We start from the raw sequence: 9008 nt of genomic DNA on the forward strand, positions 1-9008 counted from the left end.
AAAACTTCCTGCCAAATTGTTGTTGATATGATCACACTTGATGGCAGTGTTAAATCCTGACATGTACCACAAAAGAGAATGGTAGGTCTCCATCCAAGGGCCAAACTCAGTGCTTGCTTCTTTTATCTTATTCAGATGATACTCATGTGTACTAAGCTTGTATGCTTTTGCTGCTGGCCACAGGCGGCCAAATGCATCTCCTCTAAATTTTTTGATCACATTCATCCACATATGACCAAAGCACTCCCTCTGCTCAGCATGGGGAAAAACATTCTTCACTGCATTTTCTAGACCTTTACATGCATCAGTGTGGACTGCCAAAGGGGACACTGGACCAATGCTTCTTTTGAACTGCATCATGAACCATGTCCATGAAGCCTCTGTCTCAGAGTGAAACAAGCCAATAGCTACAGGGTACATCCAATTGTGTCCATCTAGATCATTGCAAGCTGCAAGTTGACCATTCCACTTGCCAGTCAAAAATGATGAATCTATACTCAAATATGGACGGCAACCTGCTTTGAAGCCATCAATGCAAGGCTTTAAAGCCATGAAGAATTTGGAGAAGTACACTTTCCCATCTGGTGTCACCTCAGTATCTATCTCAACAACACTGCCAGGACACCTTTTATCCACTTCTGCTTTGAAGCTATAAAGCATTCTAAATGTATTTGCCCAATCACCAAATAATTGTTTCATCACTCTTTGCTTTGCCTTCCAAAATGTAGTATATTTCAGCTGGATTGGGTAATCCTTTTCCAGGTCTACTTTCAGTTTCTTTGCAGTGGTGTTTGGTGTCTTGGCTAAAATAGGAGTGATTTTTTCTGCCACCCAAAGTTGTCATTTTTGAAACCATTTGTGAACTTGTAATACAAGTATGTGCTTTTGGAATTTGATTCACCCTTATTGTCCTTCCATCAGGTTGACGTCTAGCTGATATATACCACTTGCATGGCAAGACACCACCATCATAACCTTTGCACGTGGCATAGAATTTCTTTGTATCTGTCCACAAAGTCTTGGTTTCAAACTCATGTTTGACTGTATAAGTCCTGAAACACATCCTAAGCTCATCCATGCTTGGAAACAATATACCTACTTCAATTACTGGATTTCCTTTCAAAAAAATCACCCACTTCAACTGCAGCATCATGCATCAACTCTGAATCTGTATCTGCATCAAATGCAACAGTCCTTGATCGTCTGTTACCATCATCTGCAGCTTCATCTTTCTCATTTTCCTTGTCTTTCTCATCTACAGGAATACCAAACATAGTTGCCATTTGAATGTCAGACATTGGAGCAATGACCAAATCTGTTTGGTCACTTATGTCAACTGTATTCCAATCAATAGTTACAGGGACCTCCTCAACATGATCTGCCTCTTCTGCAGCTGCCTCCCCTGATAACACTGCCAATTCAGTAACTATAGGCATTATCTGCATTTGTGTAGCCCAATCATCCTCAACAATCTGACATGCCAACTTTGATGGCACATATCCAACCCTAGATGCAGGGTTGAAATCAACAAGCTGTGCCAAAAACAGAACACTACTGCTTGTCCAGCCGTCTTGCCGATCGATTTCTTCTACCATTTCTTCCCCTGTTTCAACCCTAACATACTCTTGTTTCCAATCATCAAAAGCTAACAAAGATACCTCTTGCTTTGGCTCCCAGAGCACACTCTCCCCAATTTTGTCCACCACATTCCTCACCGCCTCCTCTTCCATTCTTTCTAGTTCTTGTGGATCAATGCTCTCTCAGTCTCCCGCATGCTTCCACCAATTAACACTGCCTTGGAGGGAAAGAATTTTATGCAAATTTTAAATGTACCCCTTCCCCTGTTTTTGGCAGGCAATGTGAGCTATGATTCAAGGCAGTAAGCAAATACAATTGAAATTAAGCTTCAAGATGGGATGAATTACCGATTGCTTGTCCCCTCTCCTGCATCCCCCATCTCGTTCCACTCGCTCAGCAACGCCGCCGGCCACAATCTAAGGTCCAACCCAACCCAGCCCTCAGATCTAATGGGTGAGAATAATGGAAGAGGAATTAGGGTTTCGAATGGCACTCACCACGTCCGTCGTAGAACGAAAGCGCCACCGTCCTCCGAGCAAGCTTCGCCACCGTCGACAAGGATGGTGAGCTCCACCGCCGCCGCCAGAAAATGTCCGCGCACGCTCGGTCGGAAGGGTGCGGTTGGGTCAGTTGGTTTGACTCAGGGCCACCACTAACTTAACCAAACCCTCAACTAACCTAACGGTCTCCTTAACAACCGTTTTATGGGACGGGTGGCCTGAGTTATTTCCTACCTAAACAACGTCGCATGCTAGCTATTTTCATGAACAACGTCGCTTCTCATCTTATTCCATGGAAAACGTCGCATAGGAGCTATTGGCCCATGGGCTACAGGGTGAACCAAACTCATGTTTTAGCTGACATTAAGACATTGATTCTGTCGTCCATATCTTACTGCATTATGGGTATGCTGAGGAGGTTTGGTATGTAGTGGTCACTTGGAGAGGCAAACCTGGCGGATTTCACACCAACCAATGAAGATCGCTTTGAAGAACGGTGGTTGACTGCTCGGGCTAGATACCAAGGAAGGGACAGGAAATTACTGGATTCCAGGGTTATGCTCACATGTTGGTCTCTCTAACATAGTAACGCGAGAACCTTTGCTAACATCGATAAGCAATGCACGGCTGTGGAGATAGTGAGAAGGATTAAGGATGAATTCTGTCAATGAAGAATTGCAAGTGCAAGTGATGGTGGAAGTCATCTTAGATTATGAGAGTAGGCTTTTGTTTTTTTTTCTTGGTGTAGGTGTGGAGTCATGCTTGACACTGACCCTTATGGTTTGTTGTATGTAAATTGTCTTTATCTTCTACAAAGCTATGGTACGCATTCCCGTACCCTTAAACGAAAAAAAGATTGATCAACTTATAGTTTAGTCACTGAAATTCGGTTTCCATTCCTCTCTATACCATGGACTCCTTTTGTACCTTTGTTTATGGTCTTATTTTTCTTCGAAAGGAGGATGGACCCCATCCTATGCATCAAAAAAGATGCAAACAAGCATTTTTATTAGTTTATTTAACAAAGGTTCGGCAAAGATCAACATAAAAAAACCTGAAGCAACCGCGCAACACTTACACACCCGAAAAACGAGTTACGATCATGCCAAGAGGGACTTATACCCTGAAATCACAAAAAATCAAACTAACTAGGAGTCGGGAGTATCACATACCTCGAAACGCTCTCTAGGCAAGACCGGATGAACGGATCGTAGCGATCAAGAGGGGCGGGGGGGTGAATGGACGCTACGTCAAGTTTTAGTCCTTTTCAATTTTTAGTGCAACGGAAGGTAAAGGTGATAGCTTTAGCGATGGTGGTGTTCCTACAATGATCCTAGACAAGTACAACAAGCAAATGAATCAAACAAGATAGTAAGAGTAAGGAGCGGGACAACCGGAGGGTGCGGAGACGAGGCGAGGTTTGTTTCCCGCAGTTCCTCCCACAAAAGGGAGTACGTCTGCGTTGAGGAGGTGCTAGCCTCACACAAGAGGCTAGACGGCCACACCACGAAGGAAGGCCTCACCTTCTTCCTCGAGAGAGATCCACAAAGGTGCTCCCCCTTCTCCACTAAGGCACCGGTCGAGGCGGTGATTCCTTCACAAGGTTGGGGCGAGCTCCACACCACAAGGAGGCTCCCAACAACCTATGGGGCTAGCACAACACCAAGCTAGCCTCCATAGGTGCACTTCTTCCAAGATTCCACCATAGGAACACTACCACCAAGATCCACTAAGGAATACCACGAATTGGTGAAATTTCTCTTGGTAGAATGATAGATCGGGGTCTCCTCCACCACTCCTCAAAGTATGAGCAAGATTGATTGGGTAGGGAGGGAGATCCACTCAGTTTGAGCTCAGCAACAATGGAGGAGATAGAGAAGAGCTAAAAACGAGCTGGGGAAGAAGAGGCCTTTATATAGGTCTCCTCAAATCCAACCGTTGTGTGCAGTTTTGGCCTAAGCGGTACTACCGCTTTGTGCAAGCGGTACTACCGCTCTGAGTTCGAATCCCCACAGAACTTGTCCACGTGGACACAGAGCGGTACTACCGCTGACGGTACCACTTGAGGTACCGCAATAGGGTCCAAACCTTACTGGACTCAAAGCGGTACCAGAGCGGTACCGAAGCGGTACTGCCGTAACTAGTTACGGTACTTGAGCGGTACCGTGGGCGGTACTACCGCTAGCAAGCGGTACTACCGCTCATGGTACCACAGAGGTACCGTAACTAGTACTGTGGGACAAAATCGTGTGAAAGCCTCAGAGCGGTACCTCAGAGCGGTACCAATAGGGATAGCGGTACTACCGCTCCTGGTACCGGTAGTACCGCTATGGCTAAAACTGCTTTCCTCTTTTCCTCTCCTACCATGTTACCTCATGACACACACGCAAAACCAGAAAACCTAAGAACTATGCTTCAGTCTTCCGATCATAATGTGTTCAGCGAGGGAACCGTACATCTTGCAAACCTATCAAAGACAATCTTTGTGCACGGTTAGAATTACTCGAGTGTTGTTATCAAACACACAAAACATGGGATATAGATCTTGCTCTTACAATCTCCCCCTTTTTGGTGTTTGATGACAACACACGAATTTGCAATAAAGCATAGGATATTATGATAAGATATATGGTTTGCAAGAGTAGATGGAGCTCCCCCTAGATGTGTGCATATCTAGAATAAGCATAAGTGAACAAATGCACACATCCTAGAGAGAAACTCCCCCTAGATTCTATAAACCAAGCACAAGTGCTAAGAAGAATAAAGACAAGATCATATATAGCACAAGCACACTATGGAGGCAATCATACGAGCATATAAGAGACTTTGGGTGGGCTTTTCATACCTTTGCCTTGAGAAAACCCAAACTCACAATAAGTGCCTCCCTAAAGTTGATGTAGCCAATCAAGGGATAAATAGTGAAGACCGATAGGCTACGAATGATTAAGTCTTAATACAATCCAGGGGATCGGGAGATCCACAAATAGAGTAGCAAGCACACATAAGAATAGAGTTCCAAAAGATTTGATGCCAAGGCCGAAAGAACCAAAATGAAGCACCAAGCCCTTGGCATCCCCATGCAAATTCCCGTCCTAATGGATCAACTTATCCCCCTTTGGCATCAAGACACCAAAAAGGGAGAAGAAGCATACTAACGCCCCAAGGGGATCACTCGTCATCATCGTCCTCCTCCTCGTCATCTCCATCTTCATCCTCGTCACCCTCCTCCTTGACATCCTCCTCCTCTTCATCTTCGTCTTCATCATCATCGCCTTCATCTTGAGCATGGCCCTTTCCATGAGGTGGCTCGGGGATGGAGTCCTCGGAGCTTGACCAAACAAGCTTGGACTTCCACTCACCGGGAGGTGTAATGTTGTCCTCGGAGCCCTCGGAGACAGGAAGCTGCATGTGCCTCATCATCGCCTTTTGGCGTTGGCGGATCTTCTTGTTGTCATGGTGAGCTTGATACATCCTATCTTCAAGGTCCCTCTTGAAGCAAAAGGACTTCTTGAGGCGAGTGGTGAGCTTGGCGAAGAGGCCCTTGGTCTTGACGGAGTTGGGCACGAAGTCGGAGTCGTCACTATCAGCTTCCTCTTCCTCCTTGTCCTTGGGAGCCCCATTGCCGTACCTTGGAAGATCATGGTTCTTGACAAGAGGACTCTTCTCCTTTTGGATAGTGATGTTGGGGCGGCATTGCTCAAGAAGATCTCCACGGCCCGCTTGCTCCCACTTTAGACAAATGAGCCTCATAATATAGGGCGCATATTGAGGAAGCTTGCGAAGAAAATCACAATCTCGCATCTCATGCCAAATATAGTCCATAACGTCCAGCTGCTTGCCGCGGCCCCTCATCTCATGAGTGCGCACAAGAAGGTTTACAAGAAACCCATGCACTTCATCATGGTTGGTGTGCTTGGGGTTGATGGTGCTACGATAGATGTGGTTCATGATGTCGTAGACGGGAAGGAGGTGGTAAGCACTTCCACACAACATCCTTCCGGGGATGTAGAGGTTGGCCATCTTCTCTTTGGCCATTGGCTTGGGCTGTAGGTGGATCTTGAAGATGTTGGTGTCATAGTCATGAAGCTCATATCCAATGCCTCTAGCAAAATCCTGCCACATGGCCTCCATCAAATGCTCCCTTGTCATCCACTTCAAGGAGCGAAAGCCTCCTTCATCCTCAAGAAATACAACCGTGGCGTAGAATTGGCATATGACCTCCTTGGAGTAGTTGTGAGAGAAAGTCATCAGCGGTGTAAGCCCTTGTTTTTCACATATCTCAAGAGCTTCTCCAAAGTACTCGAGGTTGGAGTTGAGCTTGTCCATGCTAATGGAGTATTGAGGGCAACAGTTGAACTCCTTGGCCCCATAGACTTCATTGTAAATCCTCTCTTGGTTGGCATGATGGAAGAAAGGATTGGGGCATTGACGAGCATTCCTTGGTAGCAAATACGGATTGGCCCCTCGTATTTCCACGAATTGGGCTTTCTTGAGATCTACCATCGACTTTTGGGGACCCTGGGCGGTCCTTTTGCTAGCTGCTGCCTCCCTCTGACGCTTGGTAGTTCTTGCGGGAACGATCTCCTCTTGCTCATCTTCATCTCGATGACGACGAGAGGATGGCTTGACCTTGCCGCCACCACGGAGCCTAGATGATCCTTTGAATAGCAAAGGTTTGGGAGGGAATAGGGGATACGTGCACAAGCCATGAATTTACAGATCAAAGAGGACACTAACAAGCAACATTGGTGAGACTAGTCAAAGCGGTAGTACCGCAGTCCTGACCCGGTAGTACCGCTCGAACCGGTAGTACCGCTCGTGATCGAGCGGTACTACCGCTCAAGCTCTGCACATCTAGGTCAAGATTGAGGACATGGCAAAGAAGCTCATAGTGACAAGGTATCAACTTGTCAATGCCTACGGATTGTAGACTAGGGTTTCGTTGGATGTAGAGGGCAAGTAGATCTCGAAGGTTTCAGCCGAAAAGTACTCGACGAATATGAAACTAAGGTTGTGTTGACAGTAAATTCGATCCTCTCTTTGTCCCTCGACTCCCCCTTATATAGGAGGCGGAGCCGAGGGATTCATGATACACAAGTTTACAGAGTCCGGGAGGGTTTCCAACCCATCCCGCAAGATTACAAACGACAACTCCTATTACAACTCTAGCTTTCCTTAGTAACAACTTGGGCTTCTGATTCTCCTTATACTTCGGGTCGTGGGCCTTCAGTAAACCCCGGGTACCATATTCGGCAGGCCCATTGGGTATGCCTATGTCAGTAGCCCCCGAGATTTTGCTTGAATCGTAGAATCAGGGAAAATCTCCACTGTTTATATTTACTCGACAACTTTAACCTTTTCTATATTTCCTCATATGAATTTCTATATTGTACAGGGATAATGGTAGTTGGGGCTAGTTCATCTGACGGATCAGGTACTAGTTAACTGCTCTAGTGGCAATCCGCAAAAACCTACTTCAAGATCACGTCCCCGGACATGATCTCGGGATACTGGTGTAAACTTCGACAGGTGCCGCTTAAGGTCTTACCATTCTGTCGAGTCCCAGTCATATTTTATCGGGTACCTAACGCGTCTGTTAGGATTTTTCTTCGTACCTGTTGATACGGAAAAAAGTAGCAAACCGACGTCAGAGACGGCGCCACGCCGCACAGAACAGATCTGGGGTCTTACCTTCGCAAATTTTGCGGCATTCAGAGATTTATTCGCAGCTTTGGCACTCTGAGAATATATTTGTTGAGTGTTTATTCGGCTGCTGGAATAGCACATTTTATTGAGTCAACGGATGACTTATATTGCTTTCCCGATGGGAGTATATGTAGAGTTATTTGTATAACTCGAAGTATACTCACTTCCTCTTTCTTTTTCTTTTTCTCTCTCTTTTTTTTTATAATTTCATCGGGCACGCGAACAGCGTTCCCGATGGGAGTAGCCCCCGAGGCTACAACCAAGGACTTGTGCTTGGGTGTAGGCCCCACGCCTTATGCCGCTATATTTTCTTTCGCTCGGGTGCGCGAACAGCGCTCCCGATGGGAGTAGCCCCCGAGGCTATGAGCAAATACTTGTATTTGATTATAGACTCTCGCCATTTCTTATTTTGACTTTCTCAACCTTTTCATTTTTTCCAAAGTAGCCCCCGAGCATTTGGGCAAAAACTTGTATTTGTTCAAAAGCTCTCGAAACAATCTTATGCTGTCGCCATTCTTCCCAAGCTTCATAACCGAGATTTTCTTTTACCAAGGTGACATCACTGCTGATGACAGCCACGACCAATGTATCTGGAAATCGCGAGATGTTCTCTCTCACTGCCTTGCGGGCCCAAACTCCACATCATATTGACACGTCGTGCAAGTGGGGGACACACGTCCTCCGCTTTTCCTGGCGCAAGTACTGTAGTTGCTGCACTTTCTCGTCTATATGAAATTACCGTTTACCCCTTGTCCACGTGTACACCATCTGTGGCGTAATCTGTCAATCCAACGGCGTGACGGTTCACCGCACCTCTATATAAGGACGTCGTATTCCTCCTCTAGTCCTTTCGCTCGCGCCGCTCCTCCGTTCTCCTCTGTCAAAAAATCCTCCCTTGCGCCGCAAAGCTCTTGAGCTCAACCATACTCGCACCTTGCTCCGGCGCCATTGTTGATGCCTCCGCGTAAACTCACCAGGCATAGCACACCTGAATCGAAGATGGCGACTGAAGATCTAGCGAACACAGAGTGGGAGAGATCCAAAATCTCCTCACAAGACATCAACCTGCTGAAGAAACTGGGGATCAGCAAGAAGTAGGACGCGGTTCGCTTCCCCAGTGAAGAAAGCTACCCAACCCCTCCCATGGAGTATCGGGTTAGTTTCGTTGATCAACTCATCCGTGGCCTCTCTGCCCCCATTCACCCTTTTTTTCGGGGGTTGCTT

Source organism: Lolium perenne, chromosome 7 (assembly GCF_019359855.2).
Source record: "Lolium perenne isolate Kyuss_39 chromosome 7, Kyuss_2.0, whole genome shotgun sequence".
NCBI lineage: Eukaryota > Viridiplantae > Streptophyta > Magnoliopsida > Poales > Poaceae > Lolium > Lolium perenne.